Below are 22462 nucleotides of genomic sequence, written 5' to 3' on the forward strand. Positions count from 1 at the left end.
AGAAAATCATTTAGGCGAATCATTGCATTATGAATTCTGCATCCCCTGAGATTTAAGATGTTGTGAAAATTATTAGCTCAATTTTACTGTTTATAACAGAATTGTATACTTAGTACGTACTGATATGGATCTACTATTATTGTTTAGCTTAGACTCCACCAAATCTTATTTTGCAGAACTATACATTGGTTAGGAAAATTTCAAATTTTTCTGAGAAAGTTATTCCGAAACAACACTTTTTATCCAAGACAACTCTTCGAATATAGAAAATGCCACATAATGAAATACAATAAATAAATAAAGTAGAGCAATTATTTTAGAAGAAAAAGGTATATTTGTTCGTAATTGCATTAATATTACCAACCATATTGTAATGCATTTGTAATGTTATTACACAGTTCTGCTGAGAGGCTGCAGAGTGATTCATCTGACCAGACAGACCACATTGAGTTAGAGGCGCCAAGTAACCCAGTGTCCGCCCAAACAACTGCACCCTCTAATTGAATTTCGTCAAATCTGCAAGTCACGGCCTGTTGTAATGTCGGCCGATTATTGAATCAAGGCAGAATGGACGAGCGTCTTCTATTAATATTGATCGAAACAGAGAAGGTACAATAAACATTCCTGCGGCACCTGTCCTGGTGACGTAGGCCTAACGTGTGGGAGCCTATTACGTAGCCATTTCATGGTCCTCGGTTTGGCACCCCAGAGAGGTTGGCAGAGAACGGCTGCCAGGTCACCAACCTCGGCATGGTGCTGCTGACAGCCTCACTAACCTGTCCAAATAATAGCGCCGATCTGCATTGCTAAACAGATCCGATCACTGGCACCGCGACATCATTGACCGCTATTATAGGCAAACAAACCCACTTCCCAGAATTCGACCACTCCTAATAAATTGGAGCGGAAAGGTACTCATAAATTAATGGTCATTTGTTAGGCGTGGAGATGATTTAATGACATGCTGCACGAAAAGTGATGGTCCAAGTAAATTCTTAAAATGTGCACTGCTCCACGGATAAACATTTTGTTCCTTCGAAATGGAAAAGTAAAGGCTATAATGAGCATGTTATGTTTATATTTTGAAGCTATAATATCGAATGTCTTTTAAGGCTAATGTTATACCATATATATATCAGGACAGATAACAGAGATGTAATATACAATATGCATAAATAACCAACGTCTAAGTCTGCAATGGATCAGTCCTCACATAAAACGTACGGTATTACACAATAGCCTGTAAATAGAGACAACATTGTGTATGGCGGAGCGTGACTGTCTGTCTTGGCCCTAGACAACGTTTGCTGTACGACACAAGAATGTGCGAGTGTCGCCAAATGTTCATGTTGGCAGCAAGTAACGATCTATAACCAACTTTAATTTGCGCCCGCTGCAGTTGCTAATTTGTTTGTATTACGTCAACCATGCAATATATAACGAAGTGGAGTTATGTTATCGGTAGCAACTGAATATTCCCAGTACAGAGAGTTGGAGGATATACAAAGGTTAAAAACGAAACAATAACTTTTCTCAATTCATATTATTCTTCCGACAGACTAAATGTTAAATCGGCGTTCCACGTAGGGACCGACTCTTGACAGCTTTCTCACTCTGATAGTTGTGTCTCACGGTAATATAACTATTATTTATGTGCCTGACGATAGATTTAAAGTGTGAAGAGATAAGAAATATACGATTTCCAGGAAAATTTATCGTTTGATAGTTTTTAACTCTTTCGATACCCTTCCATTTCCTATTTAGATTTCAACACAAAAATGTAGCGCGCTTATAAAACGAAAATTATATCTCGGCTCCTAGACTACTTTTCACTATTAATTTTTAGCAGTTTCACAAAACTTATCATGCTCGTCACACTATTAAAGAACTATAAGCTATGTTTTCGAACATAAAAACCAAAATATAGCATCAAGGCGGAAAGGTAAATCATTACATAACACATTACATCAACTTATGTAAATCATTACGTAAGAACAGAAATGTTGAGGTGAGTTTCCTCAATTCTAGAGGTACAAATAGATTTTATGTCTTGCTCACTTGAGTATTCTAAGTATCAGTTAAAATGCATTCTGGTATAGTTAGTACGTTTGAATGCAAATTTCCGATGGTGCCGGTGTAGTGGATCGTGAGCCTGGTGCATTGAAACGGGATGAGTTATTGGGGATCAGAATTGCTCATGACTATCACTGGACGGATGTACATGACATTTCTAAATGATTTGAACAATATTTACGAGTATACTGTTTAAATACAACCAATTTAACAACTTAGCGAATAACGGATTATTAAAACAACAAGCCACGAATCACACTATGACTTAATATACGAACGAATCAGCGGGTATCAGTTTGACCAGAAAGAGGCAGTTCTGAAAGAGTCGAATTCTGCAAACAGTTCAGTTCATTATCTTAACGCGTTATAAGAAATGATATATTCCTTGACATAGTTCTTTCCCTTGTAGCATAGATTGTCTGTAGCATAAATGTATATCTCCATATATGAATAACATGTATCCAATTAAATCGATGATGGCATTCTCTTAGTTTATACTTGAATAACTCAAAACATATCGTCAAATAAATATCATGGACACTTTTCAACCCATTGCCTGCAACATTTTAGAAAATTTAACATTATAAAAGCTAGACACCGGAGCTTATAGGAATTTAAAAACCGTTAAAGTAGTGAATATAAGTAAACCGATAGACTGGAATATCGTAGGACCCAACAGAACCCAATGAAACAATTATCGCACAGGCAAAATTACAGATGGACTGGCAATTTACCATTTAACCCTAAATCAATAGAGTTTTTTCTTGGGCGAAGAAGAACCTACGTACGAAGAAGAAAGATGAAGAAGATTACTGGGACCTTTCTACCAAGAGTTATCGCACAAACAGACTGGCAGACGGACGGAAAGATCTGTGAACTATTGACCCCAAAATCAATGCGGTTTTTCATTGGACCTAGAGAAATCTATTTAACCTAAGTTTCATGTTTCTTAGGACCCTTCTATCGAGGGGTCAACGCACAGAGAGACGAATACAAATGGACAGTGTTGATCCTGAAATTAATAGAATTCTTCATTGGACCAATAGGAACTTAAATATGAAGTCTCAGGTTTCTATGTGATTTCTACTAAACTTATAGCACAGGCGGGTTTACAATGATACGATCTTAAGAAGGCTCCTTAATAATAGTAAGATAAAACCAATTCGTCAGCAAAACAACGTATCAAAATGTCTTTGGATACAAAAAACAAAACTAAACAACAATGAACTACAACCACGTAGACAAGGACGGTCACGGGCTGAGGTACATGATTCACATCTGTCGACACAATACAAGGTGTGGGCTGGAGTACGACTGTGGTCGTTCACCGACCTGCAGCACGTGGCTTCCACTCTAGCTATCTTCAGTCATAAGCTCCACTGATAAAATTTCTTAATACTGTAATACGATAAGAGTTCTTGAGACTGGTAACAGTGTTTTTGGTAATGCTATTGTAATGCCAGCACTGTTAATATTATAATTCAGAATAATGTATCAACCTTTGGTTAATTATGATAAATGTTTGCTTATTTTGTTTATAATATAAAAAGCAAAAAGTGTTACGACCCAACATAACAGGTAAGAGCTATGGCAACAAAAAAGTGTTTGAAAAAATAATAAATTTTAGCACACGGAAAACATACATACAATAAACAAAATATATTTCATTTAATTTATTTCATGCATTACAAGCATTATGCAAATGAAAAATAAGGCAAAATACTAATGTAAATTGAAATTAAAACCACTGACGGCGAAGTTGTAATGTGTACTAAATAATAATAATAATAATACCTTTATATAACTGTAATTATACAAAGTTAGTTCTTTTTTAATTTAAATTGTGATGAAAAACACTATGTCATATATAAGTCAACAAAAAATTTGAGAAGTAAAAAATCCATGTTTATGAAAATAAAAAATATTGAGAGTAGGCCTATTAAAAAAACAACATTGGCCGCCTTAAAATACAATTTGGAGACGTGCTGGTGATTATGATTGGGATAAGATTCAATTCAATAAATTGAAGCGTTCTGATAGAATATAATACTAGAAAACATGTAGCGGTAAAGAATTACAGAACATAATAAACTACATTTGAAATGTTTTTTAAATGGTGTTATAAAATTGTTACTTTGCTTTAAAGAAGTGTCAAAACTATAAACTTAGTTATAATTATAAACTATCGAGAAACATGTCAAGTGATGAACGACAGTAATAAATACGAATAAAGACATAGATTCCAATACGAGATAAGTGTTGCGAGCAAGACTAATAAAGACGTAGGATAGAGAATGTGATACAAGTGGCATAAACAGCGTTGAATAATGGGTACAAGGCAGTCGTGGCGGCGCTGCACGGCTATGCCTGGGTCAACGTGCTTCTAATGAGGGGAGCGGTGTAAGGTAAGGTAAGATGGGATCGGCCTAGTGTCACCTCCACTTAACTTACGCTGCTGCCGCCGCCGCCAACACCGCTAAATATAGCCTGACCGGCAAAAACATGTCTGAACTTGGTGTGGGGATTCACTGGATTAATTTCATTCCGATGATGCATACTTCCTCCATGGGCGTTACCCTCGGCACGTCCGCCCAGTCGGGTCAGAAGGTCCACTTGCAGATTTTATCTCGCTACGCATTAATTTCGCTTCAGTTTCTGACAGCCTGAACGATAGCCAGAAAACACCCCTTTTCCGTTCGCCGTCCAAAATGAGATGCTGTGCTCATATTTTTCATGCCTTTTAAAAGCTCATTGCATTTTTGTTTTTTTAAGGATATCCCTACGGAAGGGAAAAGAAAGCCTGTGTCAGTCTACTGAGTGATAGGCTTCAATGACGATCAGACAAATTCCATGATTGGAGATGCACCATCTTAGAACTCATTCTTGTCTATGTAGGAACGCAGTTTCCTGCAAAATTCAAAATCTACAGATGACATCTTTCTCAAGACAACCTGCCACATGATGCATTAAAATGATTTCATTAATTTGGGTTTCCTACAATTGTTTAAATAATAACAATCTATACAAGAAGTGACCAAAAGGGGATGAATGTTTGGGGTATTTACGCTATATTTTGTTAATATGTGAGTAGTTAAAATCTCATATGACTGCGCTCAGCTTGTTTTCAAATTTATTTATTCTGAGACTTTCTCGTTGACAAAATGGTTACCCAAAAATCAATATAAAAATACTCTTTAAGGTCAAAATAGATCTCATGACATCTAAAAATCTAAATTTTTTTTAAAGCAGAGGACGATCCCCTTATAAGAGTTATCTGCCCGTCCTCATGGGCAACTGGACTGTGCGGGAATCTTATCAAACAGAACAAGGGAGAGAGCTGTGCAGTGCCAGGTCGATGGTACTAATAAACAGTTATAAGGTGACAGAGAAGATTTGAACTTGCGCTATTTCTAACTCAGATCCTGTCTGAATTCTTAACTGCTCGGCCGTCGCTAATCCCAATAAACGTTGCGTTTAATTTTCATTAAACCCTACTGAAGCAAGATTCAGTTAAATTTTGACCTTGATCGTAGCGTAGAGATAAGGCTGTGGCTCTTTAACCGAGAGGGCACGGCTTCGATTCCCGGGGAAATCAATACAAATTTACATACAGGTTTGGAGACAATTTTTCTTCGTTTAACTGATTAAACTTCAACTGGCGAAGAGAAGAGATCCTTTATAACAATAGCATGCATGAAATTGCTTCTAAAATAAAATAATTCAAATTTGCTTACTTGACAGATGTTTTCAATAACTTAACTGAAACGTATCAATTAAAAAATCCGCCGTAAGATTAAATGCTACTAATGCAATAATATGAAAAAGTAAATTATATAGCTAGCTATAAGTTAAAAGTAGCTTGATGAATTTGATGGAATACTTAATCCATACTTAATCTCTTACCATTCAGGAGTGTTGTAAAACACAAAATGCATGAACATGTACAGCTAAGTTTAGTGTATTCTTTAAATATAGTTATCTCATAGTTTGGAGTGACGTCAACTGCAAACTCTGTACAACTGTATTTGTACATTTAACAAGTATATTTTACTTATAAGTGTGTGTATAGAAGTAGAGGATTGATTTTTACAGATGCCAGTACAAGGTGTTGCTTATAAAATTAGACTAAACAGCAACATTTTTCAACGGATTTTAAAAAGTAACCTATCAAATGTATTATAAGCGGTTTTAATAAATAATTGTATCCGATCGTCTAACATTAAACCTGAACAAAATTCTTTTACTCAATAATTTTATAATTAATAGGCTAAAAACTTTTAGATGAATTCAATACATAAAATTTAAATAAATTTGTAATATTATAGATGCAAAGAATCTAGCAAGTTGGATAGAACAAGTAATAAGGTGCGCCTGACTGACATGGATTTAAATAGATCAGAAGCTGCAAGAAGATTACGTTGCACTTTTCTTGTCGGGCGCTGAGGGGTTATTACTGCTTACAAGACCAAAGTAGCTGTGCATCACAATCACAATAATCTGATCGAGGACAATTATTGCTGGCGTTATCCCCGAGAGAAGTCCATTAGTGCCAAGTTACCTGCAGTCGCAGTGGGATGTGATATTTCCTATTGTGGCACTTGTCTAGGCTAACGCCGCTACCCAGTACCCATCCTTGAACGTGTCCTGCCTCGTGATCGGTGATTGAACTTGTCCAATTATAAGGGCAATGGCGTTCATGTTTTTTCTTTTTTACGGGAGCTGGTACGGCTTACTATGTCCAATTAGCAGTGTCTTGAATAGTAACTAACATAATTGAATGAGATTTTCATGGAGTATGTACTTTGGAGTTTACATATTTTTATGTAACAATATTAATTATAAATTAATTATGAAATATCTTTTTTTAAATTAGCAAAGACTATTGCTCCCTATTTTGATTCCATGATACCTGTGTTTTATTTGCGACAACACGCCTCGTATTTTAGAGAACATACTTAAAAACAGCTGTAGTTACCAAACCATAGCAATATGTTCAATCTCTATCTACTATGGTATATGCTACAACCTTTTATTCTAGTGATTGTAAAATTTTCAAATGTTGGAATTTGATAATAAAATTTAATATTATACGTTACAAGACCATTAGTTATTAGTTTAGTACAGACCATTTCTGCTATGTGGGGCTAGATTGTACAAAAGTAATTTAAGTGGAATAAAAACGTTAAGTATCAATTAAATTATTAGTTAAGTTGGTGATTCAATATAAATTACTTACTCTATATTTTCATATTTTGACAAGATATAAATTTTAAAAAGTAAATAATTTTAGTAATAACCAATACAATTTTCAACTTACACAAAAAGAGAGACTTAACCAATTTAACTTGATTAATAATTTATGCCCAAAGAATTTGTTAAGAGTACTATATAAAATAATGATTATTAAGTATTAATTTACAGCCCTTATTTATCACTTAAAAATTTTTATTAATAACTTAATTGATAAGTTAATACTTTATAGTTAAAATTTTGAAGATATCCTGACGGTTTGGTCAACATAGCTGTATATTTTCTTGAAATATGTTGTCTAAAGTATATAAACACATAGGTATCGAGAGGACCTTCCACAGTCGCGTTGCAAAATAATTACAGAACGCAACACGAAAATAAAAAGAATTACAAAGTATTTATACCAGACAGTTTTGGATCTTAAGTAAATGAGGTAGTTCGAAATGCTTTTCTCTGGCTGTAGGAATGCTCGCATAGGCCTATACACACGTTACACTGGGGACGGTTTCAAAGACTGCAGGGAGATTTGGCACCAGTGTTGGTCTATTGAATAGCAAAGCGCCGCCGGACGTTGGCAATTTTCATTGCACTCTTTTTGATCGGAAGTTGTTAACAAGCACCGGAAGTAGAAGTTTTTTGACAGTAGTCGACTTATCTGACGTATGGATTTATATATTTTCTTTATCGGGGCAATAAGGTAAATTCAACTATAGAACTGGATATATAATTCATTTGAACTAGACATGCTCCTGTGCGCGCAAAACTGGAAATAATTTATAGAGCTTTGCGCGTATCGCATGACAACTTCGTGAAGGCTTTAATTAGTAAGAACGATTGCACTCCCAGTACGTGTATAGAGATATTATTACATAATGTAGCTAAACGAATACTTATAATTTATTTTTTAATAAACTTTTAAGTTAATACGGACTTAAATTCCCACGTCATAGTTCTTTTCCCTCGTCTGTTTACAATGTTTATACATAAACCAAGCTGCTTTAATTATATAAACTATTTACGCCAAACAAATATTCAAGTAGATTCATTTTACATCAGTACGATATCTTTCATGCCAGAAATGTTCAAAAAAGAGTATTTTATTTTGTCTGTAAGTCGATTGAAATGAGTTCTATATAGATATAGTTTATTGGTGGTTAAACAAATGGGATAAATTAAAGTAATGTCTCATTTTCGCGTGCGCAGTTAGGGTTAAGGCGCTCTTTAACACAACCTGACTTCCGAGCCACCGCCAATGGCCGGGCAGGCGGGCTGCTTACTCAGAGGTCACCCATCCAAGCAGCAGCCATGCTCGATTTGGCTATCTCGCTATAACCGCCGTACCCGCTACACTGTACCATTAGCAAATTATGTAGCCACTTCAAGAGTTTGTATGTTTTATATTTTGAAATGAAATTAAATGATCGTACATTTCTTTGGTGGTTGGTGAAATGACAGATGTCGTATTGACTAAAATTAATTGTTCCAAACTAAACGTACAGTGTTCAATTTATGGACTAAATATTCTAGTTCATTGTTAACATGTTAGTGATGACGATTGGATTGTAATAACTTGCACATTGTCTTTGGAGAAAATAAGTTTGTAAACGAAGAACAAGTTTGTATCGGTCATTTTATATAGTTTTATTTTATAAATTACCACTGGATAAAAACAGGGATTTTCTGTCTACAACTGCCCTATTTTAATTAGCACCCCCCTTTGACCAAACAAGGAAGTTAACATGTTACAGACCTCCCGTTAATGTCTCTGGGGCGCCTAGGCAAGATTTGCATCGTGTAATAGTACCGTGAAGTCTGCGCCCGACCGCCAATTTATAAGGTAATGATCTTCTACAACTACCCATCAATGTCGGGAGAAGACGCATTACACAATTTCGTCTGACTTAAACTGCTGTATTATTTCTCACAACTAGTTTACTACACTAGGCGGCTGATTTATTTCACCAAGAGAGTGATTTAATATTGATGAAAAATTCACTACATCCTTTCTAGTTGAAAATCAACAACGTGTGTGGAATCCAAAACATCGTCTTGCTGGTCGATCATACAGCGTATAGTGTATCGTGTAAATCATCGAACATCAACAATGCTAGTTTTATCGTTGATTGACGCTGACATAAACATTATTTAGGTGGTTATAGAAGAGTGCAAGTATCGAACATATGACATATTACAATATTTTTATCACTTGGTATTTAAACCCTTCGAATACCTTTATATTTTGACTTAACTCAAAGTAGAGTGACTGAGATCGATTTGATAAAAACCAGCCTTTATTGTGTGTTTCACAATGAAATTATCTCTCTGTTCCATAGTTGCCAACTCTGATTGCTATTGTGCTGTTGGTCTTAAGATCTCATTACTTAAGTTTGCTGCTAAAACCTCTCATTTACAAGGTAACTATGTGAGCCTTAGATAGACTCGAAAACCCTTTCCAGCATTTTTAACATTACTCGGCTAATTTTTGGAATTTACATCGTCAGCAGCGTTTTTGTTTTGAAAACACTTTCTTCAACTCTGGACATCAAAAGTTTGTTAGCAGCGTATTATGGGATAATTCCCCCCTATCAAAGATAGATGTATTAATTTGGGGATATGAAAATTTGAGAACATATCGTTCTTTACTTAACAAAATGGCTGTTCCAGCAATATTTCAAATTCCGCGCAGGCGCTACTGTAGGCCACATTTCCAGGAAATAACTTAATGACATTCCCTTCAATCTGTATACAAAAATCACTTCCCTTTGCGATACAAAATTGTACCTCTTGCGGAGTCTTGGGATTAATTCAAATAATAAGGTTTTACAAATAAAAATATCACAATTCCAAGTTGAAGGTAGTCAGCGGGTATTTGAGTGACAGTCAACAGAGTTATTCTTGCAGGTTTGCCACTACAGCGGTGAGGAATGTTTGTTCAATTATGTTCGTTAAAAATGTGTTGAGGGAAGTTTAACATTTTTATTCCTCACAGTAGACTTCTGAGTAAATCTGTATGTAAAAGAGTAATACATTCGCTGTGTCAAAAGTAATGCAAATGTTAAAATAACAAAGATATGGCGCTGCTTTGTGGCTTTTGAACGTGTTTCAGTGAAAATTAATTAATATATTCTTCTTTTTCATAAATTATTTTTATGACAACCAATTACATTATAATTTCCCAGTTAGCTGCTCTTCTGACTTGATAACGTTGTCAGATAGAAACACGTAAGAAGATGTAAAACCAAGAATAATTCAATTCAGAACAGCGTCACGAATGTTATCCAATTTAAAAGACTGTGGGGGGCCTTCGTGCACAAGTGGTACATCACTAATCGTATTAGTGCCGTTGAACGATATCGTGTGTGATCAGGGCATTAGGATTGTAGCGGAGTCAGTGACCTACGCTACCTCTTGCAGGCTGATGTCTGCGTGGCCTCTCTGATACCCTGGTACTCCCGCGGCTCTACCGCTAATGGATATCCGACATAGCTACCGGCTCGTAGACAAGCGGGTACAATCAAGCAGTTAGCAGACACGACCGACCACTCCCTCCAATTGTTCTGACTGGTTCGGTTGAAATGATAGCCAATCGAGATACCTCCAAAATCTCAACCTTCTGTTCAAGGTAGCTATATTCATTCGTAAAGAATACTACTAGCACATATAATTTGTAACCTAAGACACGTGTAAACAGCTCTAGAATAAATTTATAACAAAAGATAACTAATTACATATTTTTCCCCAATTTATAATTAATTATTATCTTTAGTAAAAATATCAAAATATTAAAAAACCTTGATACAGTTTCAAAAGTGCAAACACTTTAATAGCCAAAGTGATGGAATATTTTACCATTAATTTATATAAAAAATTGAGTTTTTTTTAAATATGTTAAAGAAAAATAAATATTTCAGTTAAAAATTTTGTTGAAAGGTAAATAGTTATTAGTATAAAAAAGTCTACAGTAGTGGTAGAATATATATACTCGCCTTCGGCTCGCTGGGGGCTACGCCCCCAGGCCCCCAAAGTAAACGCTTGCAAATTCGGGGATAAGCGGAATTCGGTGACTGGTTAAGTCCGGACATTAAGTAAATGACAAGGGATTTAAAAAATTGACCTTTTTCATAGATTTTTTTCCGGATTCGTAAAAAACTTTTGACTTTGAGGGCATTTTGCGGTTAAACCGTTAGAGATACGACAAAAAGTGACTGGACCTTTCTTGTTGGAAATTTAATTTTGTCTTTCGATTGTGCCCTCAGATCTGATCTACGACCTATGGTTTAGCCAGAAATGAGCTCGGGAGAAAAGTCTGCACGGGTCAGCTATCTTGAATTGTTTAGTATAAACATAATAAAAACCGACCTCAAGGCAGTATTTTAAGTCGAACAGGGGTTTAATATCACCAGGAGACTATCTAGTCAAGGCGAGAAATTCCCTGGGTGGGTGATTAATGTTAAGGAGGTTAAGACAAGAGGGGGTTTAATTTCGTCAGGATATTGTCTGGTCATATGAACAAATTCCCAGGGGGGGTTAACGTTACCGGGGGATAAGTCTCCAGGGGGTTATCTGGTCATACCAGGATCTTCCCAGGGGGGGGGGGGGTTAAGAGATTTGGTGACTGGTAAAATTCGGACATGAGGTCATGGCAGGAAATTCCCTGGGGGGGTTTAATGTTACCAGGGGGGTTAACACATCAGGGGGTTGAATGTACAGGAGGTTATCAGGTCATACCAGGAAATCCCCGGTGGGGGGGGGTTAATATTACCGGGGGTTAATGACACACTTGGGCCTTTTTTTAGAGGGTATTGTGTCTGTGAACATAATAAATATTCCTCTGTCCCTATCTACTATTGACGCTTAGCTAACGCTCAGCCAACTCCCGAAGTCACTGAACCTTTTCTGTAGATCACGTGATTTCCTAAATCCCGTTTAAAATTTGTTTTGAGTTACGACCAACCGTTTAGCCGCTATCAAGCCCGGAATGTAAATTTTTAGGCGAAAATGTCCAATATTTTCACTTAATCGCGTTTTGCGGTCAAACTAAGGGAAATATAGTAAAAAGTCACTGGACCTTTTTTGTAGGTCATCTTATTTCCTAAATAAAACGTTAGTCTTATTTTGACCTCCGACCAATGGTTTCGCCGCTATCGACCCCAAAAACAAAAGTTTCGCGTAAAAGTTACAACAAAATTGTACATAATCACGTTTTTCGGCCAAACCAATCGAGATAGGGCAAAAGATTACTGGACCTTTTCTGTAGATCGCGCAATTTGCTAATTTGATGGGTCAATCAGATTTGAGCTACAACCAACGGTTCGGCCGCTATCGGGCTTGAAACATTATTTTTATCGAAAAAAATCTCTGGAATTTCAAATGTTCGAGCGTTTTGTCGCTTAACCATGGAAGATAGAGCAAAAAGTCATTAGACCTTTTTTGTAGTTCACTTCATTCCTGACTATGAATTTTCCGTCAGATCCGAGCTAGCTCCAACGGTTCGCCCGCTATCGGGCTTACAAAAAATGCCTGCAGGGGTGAAGAATGCGCGATTTTTTGGGAATTTTTTTGAGGGGTTGAAAATGAAAAATTCTCACTTTTCGGGATTTTCCTGGTGGTTACACGTGGAAAGCTATCTGTGTACCAAATTTCAAGTCTCTAACTCATCTGGAAGTAGGTTAGAATTAGTATACGTGAGTGAGTGAGTCAGTCAGTCAGTCAGTTACACATGCGGTTGTATATATATTAGATATATATATATATATATATATATATATATATATATATATATATTTATATATATATTGATTTTGAATAGCGTAATTGGGATTATCTACTAGAATTTTCCACCCATTCACAACCATTCTTCTAGAAAGTCTTCAGAGCATTTATAGTCGACAACAATCTGATTTGTTATGGACGAAGAATAATCCAGCTAAGTTTGATCAAGCAGCCTTACATACGTGCACCATACACTACTTTGTTCTACAGTGTAGGGTTATGTCACCATTTTATGATACGATTATAATCACATACATACGTTTATTGGTAAGGAAGAATATGCAGACGTCTCCGAAATAGGTATGTAGAGCATATAATTCTGAAATGTTTTTCTACATGCCCGCTCTTGTTGAACCTTTTCAATTACAAGTGATTACATCAATTGTGTTTAACCTTATAATACAGCTTAATACTGTCCCTATAACTAATGGCGTATGCAGATTAAATACAGAACCAGTCTCAGGTTTGAATAAATAAAATTAAAATATACCAAATAAATAAATGTTAATATAAAAGTACATGAGAATGAACTAAAATAAATACAAAACTCAAAATTAAATTAGTTTGTAAATATTAAATCCAGGTTGAAATAGTATATACAAATACACAGTTTTTAAAACTGAAGAATGTTTCGATGATTTTAAAATGTATATCACCCATATTATTAATCCAAATATGTTCGTAACAAACTATTGTATTTATATACTTTATGTATGTTTATGCGTAGCTTACTTGCCATGTCAAGTAGCACAACTGGAAATGGTTTCTCACTCCATAACCAGTTGATACCAAATTTATTCAGGGAGGTTGTTCAGTTAAAAAGCAAAATAATGTAAAGAATGTAAGAATGTTGAGTTAAAAGAGTGTAATGTTGGATTAGAAGCTTCCTGCCATATCCATATAAATCAGCAAAGCCAACGATGGCGAGGCAATGCTGGAGAGTTGACGCCTAACAGCCTTTCGCAATCAGGGCTTGTAAAACGAGGATCATCGTTATGACGTGACTTTTCAAAATAATCTGGAAATTCAGCACCGGACTCGAAAAACATGTGAGTCGTAGTCATTCGTAGGCATCCAATTAAAATATAATAATATAACTGCTTGCTATTAAGACTACGAAGGTTTCTTCTTAAGAATCGATTGTGAAGAAAGATCTTGAATTTGCCCACATAAGAACAATATTAAATCTTATACACTTTTAGACCCATATTTTCGACAGTATTGTTATGGGAAATACCTTATTTTAATTATGTTATTAATACGAATCCAAACCTTTTTTACTTTTTTTTAAACAAAAAAGGTATTAATACAAAAATAAAGAACAGAAAGAAGAAAAGAAGGGAAAGAAAAGGGTTCAAACATTTCCAAAATTAGTATCACACTAGTATCCGTGACGGTGTCATGTGTTTCTCGTACTAGTGACTTGTGCTCGGGACTTCATTCTCAGCAGTGACAACGCCTGGACTAGAGTCCAAGCAGCTTTTGGGTATGTTTGAACCCTTTTCTTTCTCTTCTTTTCTTCTTTCTGTTCTTTATTTTTGTATTAATATCTCCCTCACTTGACGAAGAGGATAGATTCCAATCCACGAAACGTTGTTTTATACCTTTTGTAACCAAAACCATGGCACATGTCCGAAATACTAGTACCTGTCAAACCTTTCCATCGTAAATAGCAAAATTTAAACAAAGTATCCGTTATTTTATTGACACTTGTATTTTTGAAAAATTGTGCTGTAAGGAAACATAGCGTCAAAACATACTCTATTGAAAATATTACACATCTGTTAAAATATGCATTTACACTCTAATAGTATTTAATAACTATACAATAGGATTATGGGAAAGAAAAAATTAAATTTCAACATTATTTAAAGAATTGAACTTCAGTCAACTGTAATAAAGTTTTAAAAACTGCAGTAGTGTATTTATATATGTTTGTACGTGTTTATATCTTACAGCGTGGCGAATAAAAAAGTACATTAAAACGTGTTAGCCCTTGCTCTTATCTGACGGCATTGTTGCATGCCACCGCACCAGTCGAAGTGCGGCGGTAAAACTGCAACTCTGCATATCTTACTAGGAATCTCTCAACCTTTGTGCGCCTAATTAAGGCTTCTCTAACTGGATTATTCCAGAGCCAATCAACCGAGTATTCACTCCGGCTAATTATGAACTTAGGCGGGATTACCGTGCGCAATCTAATTAAGATATTAAGCCCCCATTGACGAGAATAAAGGGCCATTAGCGTATCGGTTTAATCGTAACTCATTTCTTTCCTTGGCGAATTCCTCGGATTTGTCGGTCGCGGAACCAGTCGGGTAGGATGCCCACGTAGAGTCGTTGCCCTATCCCAGTTCGGTCGACTGACTGACATGATGGTTGTGACTGCATCTGTAATGAACTTGAGAGCCCACAATATCTGCGGTAGTTGGCACCTCCTCGTCATGACAGCCCCTCCCGTAACCCACTCTCTGGAGGTATTTGTTTTGAACTGAGTGAACTCTAACAGTTCATCGTCCACTTGCCGGGCACACCTGATCAATGAACTGATCAGATGATTAATACTGCTGCTTTAAAAAAAATCAATGGGTACAATATAAATGAACCATTACATCGGAGTATCAAACGAATTGACAGAACATAACGAATGTTTTTCCAACAATTCCCACGAAGTAACCTAAGCACATACGTTACTACATAACGAGATCAAATGTCATCTGGTTGTACTAAGTTTGTTTATACATTTGTTATTCTCCAGTTTTCTCGTTGCCACCACAGTTACCTGTAAGGCGAAAGTAAAATAATTCATAGAGTTCTTCCTTTAGCAAAGAGGAATCCATTTTAAATCTCTTGTATAAAGAGCTATTGCATAAACTGAGAAACGACACGATTTAAAGGGTCTTCATAAAAATACTTTTAAAATGTCATATGTTAAAACTAGGATGAATAAAGATTGGTAATTCACTTGATTTATGATTTTTACCAGTAATTACTAGCCTAAGAGTGCTCCGATTCCAAACCAATAGAGCATGGTTAAAAAGGGTTTTCAACACAAATAGTTTTATTCCAACAAAGAATCTCAATATTTCGCCCAAAGAATTTCTTTACAATCTTGGGTTAGTTTTTAAAACGTCTAAACTTTAACTCCTGATGGGTTTGTTAAGATTAGTTACAAAACATTATAGAGAAACTCCCTAAAATAATTAAAGCCTTTTGAGACTTTAAATATGACTGTATACTGTCTAGTTTCAAAAGTATTGCATTTTAACGCTAAACCAATAAAAAAGTCGATTACTGTGTAATTTATATTCATTGGTCTCTTTACTTAAACACGTAAAGAGACCATATATATATAACAGACAAAATACTTGCTTTTATATTTAAACAGCTTTTTAAATTTGTTTGCGACTTATTTCGATAACGAAAACTGTTGTGAGCTATGAGTTGTACTCCTCATGTTCTAATTATATGAACAAATATGATTTTTTTACGTTTTTTGCTAGACAATAATATAGTAGGTACTTCGAATAATCAAGCAAAATAGTTTCAGTTTGACTAGTCTATTATTTCTTTGTGGAATTCAAATAAATAAAATTTATAAATTTATTTGAAATTTTATCTTACAATATTTAACATTGTCCTTATGGAGCTACATAGTTGGCTGCCAGTACAGCTGGCTTTGAAATATTCCTAATAGTTCTATATAGCTAATATTCCACACTGGTTAGCTGTTACTATAAAAAAGAAGTAAAGATGCCTGGTAAAATAAGATACAAATTCTTTGTAGTAACAGCTAACCAGTGTGGAATATATTTCCGAGTTCGAATTGCAAAGGACATTGGTATTGCTACGAGGAATCCATTTTGTAAAAAGGTGATAAAAAGTACTGCAAGAAAGAGATAAGAACCTAGAACTAGAACATTACGCTAGATATGAGAGGGGAAGAGGGAGGGGGATAAGTGAAGATGTTGACGACCGGTTGTCATCTCTCACGTGTACAATACGTGCCGACACGCGTCCGCGAGACACCCCCCCCCCCCCCCACCCCCCCCCCCCCCCACCCCCCCCCCCCCCCACCCCCCCCCCCCCCCACCCCCCCCCCCCCCCACCCCCCCCCCCCCCCACCATCAAAGAAAAAGCCACCCGGTCCAGCAAGAACAGTGAGAACACCAGACAACATCGCTAGAGTGAGAACTGCTTTGATGAGGAGCCCGGGTCGCTCTGCACGAAGACACGCACAAGAGCTACGCATGAAGCGCGATTCTGTCAGAATAATTTTAAAATCAGATTTGAAATTTCATCCCTATAAAATACAGGTGGTACAGCAACTGAAAGAGAGGGACTATGGACAAAGAGAAGATTTCGCAGTACGTATGCAGGTGTTGTTGACTGATAATCCTGATGTAATGATGTTAATGAGCGACGAAGCTCACTTCCACTTAAACGGTTCAGTGAACAAACAAAACTTACGATATTGGGCTCCTGAAAATCCATGTAACTTTCATGAAAAACCACTCCACTCTCCAAAAGTAACGGTTTGGTGTGCTGTAGGCCACTTTGGGATAATTGGTCCGTATTTTTTTGAGGAAAATGGAGTCACAGTGACAGTGAATTCTGCACGCTATGTTCACATGTTGGAAACATATCTCAAGCTACAACTTCGGAGGCGAGGAATAAACGTGAAAAATGTTTACTTCCAACAAGATGGGGCTACAGCGCATACTGCCGCTGCATCGATGCGAGTTGTGAAGAAGATGTTCTCTGGCAAGTTGATTTCACGTTTTGGTGACGTGCCGTGGCCGCCGAGGTCACCAGATTTGTCGCCCTGTGACTATTTCTTATGGGGGTATTTGAAAGCTCGTGTCTATGTTCACAAACCACGAACATTATTGCAGCTAAAAGATGCAATCACCGAAGAGGTGAATTTGATTGGACAAGACATGTTGATGAGAGTGCGTAATGATTTTCTCCAGAGGTTGGAAACCTGTATCCAGGTTAACGGCCATCACATGCATGATATCATCTTTAAGAAATAAACCCAAACTAGGATAAAAGGTTCCATAAAACATATGTTTTTTGAAATGGTATGTTTTCACCAATATATATTCCACAATTAAATAATTTTACTATATAAAATAAGGTTGTACTATTCATTTAAGATACGTCCGGTTCCCGGCAGTCACCCGTTATTACGATTATTATGAAATATGGCTTATATTGTACACTTAAACTAAGCTTATATTTTAAATTGAGTGTTTTTTATTGGATCACAATTTGTTGATGTTTTTCATTATGACCTAAAATTGGCTATATTTAAAGCGATTTAGCTGTCCAATAACCGAAGATTCGGTGCTTAAGTGAGCAGATTTACGATTATCGCCATTTGTGCAGCATCACCTCGATCAAATTGCGAGCCGAAGGTTTGGCGGTAACACTTACTGCCTAGACTTATTCCTTCATCATAAATGAGGAAAATTTAGTAGCAAGACATAAAAGACGGAGAAACAAGAAAACTGGGCCATTACAACAATATATAAGAACGAGAAGAATAAGAATACATTTTAATAAAAAACGGCCACACCTTTTTGTTGTAAGTGACTATCAGAGGTTGTTCAAATGTCTTAATACGTTTCTTTCTATATAAAACCAGAGGAAAATAAAAAACCTGATGGTGCTGTGTATAAACAATAAACACGACAGCAACTCTTTGTGAAGTACATGTTATAATGTAGATCAGAAGGTGAGAGCCAATTTGCATAAGCACACAATCTGCGTATTCTTGAAATTAATAGAGAAATTTCTTACAGTGAAAAAAAAAATAAATCTCCAGCTACTCGAGTTTTGGTGGAGGTTGCAATAAGAGGACATCAAAAACAAAAAGGTTAAATATTTAAAATGGTGCTTTTTCTCTAATTATATTTATTATATTTGATACTTTTCACTTGAATAGTTTTCAGTCTCATAATAGATAAGGAAACTAAAGTTGTCACAGTCAGGATCTGTATATGGTTAGCAGACGATTTGAGTTTATTTGCATTTCTGACGTTTAGTTTTAAAATTGTCTTGCTAAAATATATTATTCATATTTTTACCTCTTTTTGATACCCAGTTCGACCTCCACCAATACTAGCAAGGTTGACGATCAATTTATTTTTAGCGAAATTTTCTCTATGGATTTTCGGAAAAAAACCAGGTCGTGTGCTTATACATTGAGAATGTTAATTCGGCTCGCTCGTACTGTATGGTAAAGTACCACTAAACAATCTTAATTCAAAACGATCTTTGGATCCTATTTAGTGTACTTAGTAATTTAGCCTTCAAACATATAGCTATGTCTAAGATTTTATATCTCTTAATATTGTAATTATTTCATTGACCATTGTTGTTACTGATGATGCTGATAGTTTTTTTAATTTTTGATTGTTAAAATAATTGCACGGTACAAAAGTGTTTAAAGACTTTTTTTTCAGAATCGTCTGTTTATAATAAAAATGCTGACTAAATATTTATGTAAATTTCTTATTCACTCATCTACCACTTCCAGGACCCCGTGAAGATTTGCATTAATCATATTTACTGTAGAGTTACGTAGGTGACTGGGGCTGTAACTGTTTTATATAAATACTGGTCTAGTTTAAGTACACTATATATGTATATAATATATATATATATATATATATATATATATATATATATATATATATATATATATATAGCGATATTGCGGTATTGTGATATAGTGTTGTATTTTGTAGTGTTAAATAAGAACACTTGCCTAGCGAAAGTATGAGTACTTTCGCTACAACAACACTGAGGTTTTGTATCAACACTGCAATCTTATCCAGCTAAAGTACACATTGTTATATAGCATTACTGGTCTAGCTAAAGTACACAATGTTATGTAGCAATCTGGTCCAGTTAAAGTACATAGTGCGTAGTTCAAAATTAAAGCTAAGTACACGATGTATAGATCAATACTAAAGTTAAAGTACAATGGTATAGCTAAAGTACAGTGTTAAATAACAATACTGGTCTAGCTGAAATACAAAATGTTATAGACAGCAATACTGGTCAAGCTATAGTAGACTGTCAGCTCCACGTGGAGGTTTAAGTCAATGATATTTATACTCTTAATTTTAGAGTAACATTTACACCTGGGGCTGTATGTGTTAAAACCCTAAATAACTATTGGGAGAGGATAAAATTCAGAGTCATTTCATTTGCTAGTGAACTGTGGTACTCCAGAACGGAAACGAGAATACTTGCAAATCCGATCCCTGGCACGCCGAGTCGCGCGGTGGTCGACATTACCTCGTACCTTACTTTATGGGACTGGAGGAAGCGATAAAGTCTTGTTAGACGTTCTTTCCCCCCCTCCACCTTCAACGAAACGATCTAAAGAAGTCGAGGCCGAACCCAAGGAATGTTTTTTTATCCGCGAACGGAGACAAGATCAGAGTTGACCGAATTCAAGCTGTTTTGGATAGCACTGGAGCTGCGGTAAGTCCCGTTATTCCCCCGGTCTGCCCACAACTGGCCTAACACTCGAGTCTGTGGGTAGTGGGTGTGCGCGATACCTCCTAGGTGTCAGGGTCCCGGCCCCGGTCACGATCACGGTCGTCAACGTGGTCACCTATTTATACTGCGCAATGTGACTTCCTCTTAGTCAGGGGAAAGATTGATTTCACTTGGGGATGTCATATTGAAGATGAACTTTCTATTACCTTAATAAGCTATAATTACTTTTAATCATTAAAGATGTATTAGCAATACCTTCTTGGTGCATGGTATTGCCTAGCGGCAAGAGCAGAGTTGCCTGATAAACAAAGTTTCTAACTTGTTATATTCACGTAAAAGTAAGTACTGGCGTGGATTCTGCATAGTGTTATCCTCTACTAATAGAGGCCGCTCATTAATGTTTATGATTAAATTTCGTATATTTTTTGTAATAAAAAATAATATATTATTCTATTATACTATGTCATTACTTTAATACATTTCATATTTATAAATTTAATACATCACAACATGACTGCGATTGGAGTTTATGGTGGTTTATAAGGTTTATGTCGAATAATTTAGTTACAATAATAGTAATAAATGTAGGTTTTTGCGGAAAAACCTGGGAACACATACAGTTTCATCTTATTTAGATAATTTTAATGTTGCTTCAGTCTATTTTGTTACAACTAAAGAGATGTTGACCACGCAGATTATTGCTGTTTAGCAGGCTGAAAGCTTGTGATGTTTGATGAATTCCTTTGTAGTGGCATCACCAAAACCAATTGATTTTAGTTGTTCTGAGACTAAACCTCACTCAACTAATATAATCATCTTTCATGTTTGCTATACATTTGAAACTATTAACCTTAAGTTAACTACTGGTATTAAAATATTCCATTGCATCATCCACTTATTTTTAAGTGGATATTTTTAATTTACAGTAGGTCTATACATTAATTCATTTTTATGAATGTTATATATTTTATTAGGCATTCTATTTAGATTATTATTAATTCACTTTTCCATTAGTAGTAAAAAAGCTGAAGAGTATTATTGTGAAAAAAAACAACTTTTAGCTATTCTAGATTATAAATCTAGAGACCTACGGAATCCCTAAACAGACGAAAACCACCGATGGGAAAAAGTCCAATGAGCTGATACTTGTATTCTGCACATGTCTATGTTACACACGCAGTGCATCATCCCGGCCTCGGAGACGATCTGTCTTGCTAGGACAATTATAATGCCACATCGGATGCTGGCGGATAAGATCTAGGATGCGGTTGTCTAGTGACAGCACCGCGCCGCCTGCAGATGGCTGGCAGAGGGTCACCTCCTCGCGGCACGTCTCTCACGCATGCGAAGCGAATATTTACGCGCGCTTTACCGCAAGATCCGTTCAGCCTTTGCTGCAGCCGCTGGAGATTTGTCTCCGTGGGATAGTTGCAGTTGTTTCTGCTCACGAGCTCATGAGGAAGATGATGGATGTGTGTGGTCTCTGACATTCATGGCCTAACATGGTCTCTAATTAAAAATATCCGCTGAGAGGGAGCGTAATGTAGTACTAACAGTCAATGTGAGACATGACGACTGGTATTCATTAGTTAGGATTATGTGTACGAAATACTAGTATTCTTTATAATTTACTTAATACAATTCCATCGATCTTTAGGTCTTGAAAGGATCTTTTAGGTAAATAATGGGTTCCAGAGGAGAGACATTAACTAACAACCGCTGGTGGCCTACTAACAATCCTGACTTTTAATATACATCTGTCTCAAGTGGAAGAACTTTTTGTAATCCGTAATTTTTGAGAATTGTAACCATGAGTACTCTAAGCGACGAGATGAGACTGCTGAATAAA

Source organism: Homalodisca vitripennis, chromosome 4 (assembly GCF_021130785.1).
Source record: "Homalodisca vitripennis isolate AUS2020 chromosome 4, UT_GWSS_2.1, whole genome shotgun sequence".
Taxonomy (NCBI): Eukaryota; Metazoa; Arthropoda; class Insecta; order Hemiptera; family Cicadellidae; genus Homalodisca; species Homalodisca vitripennis.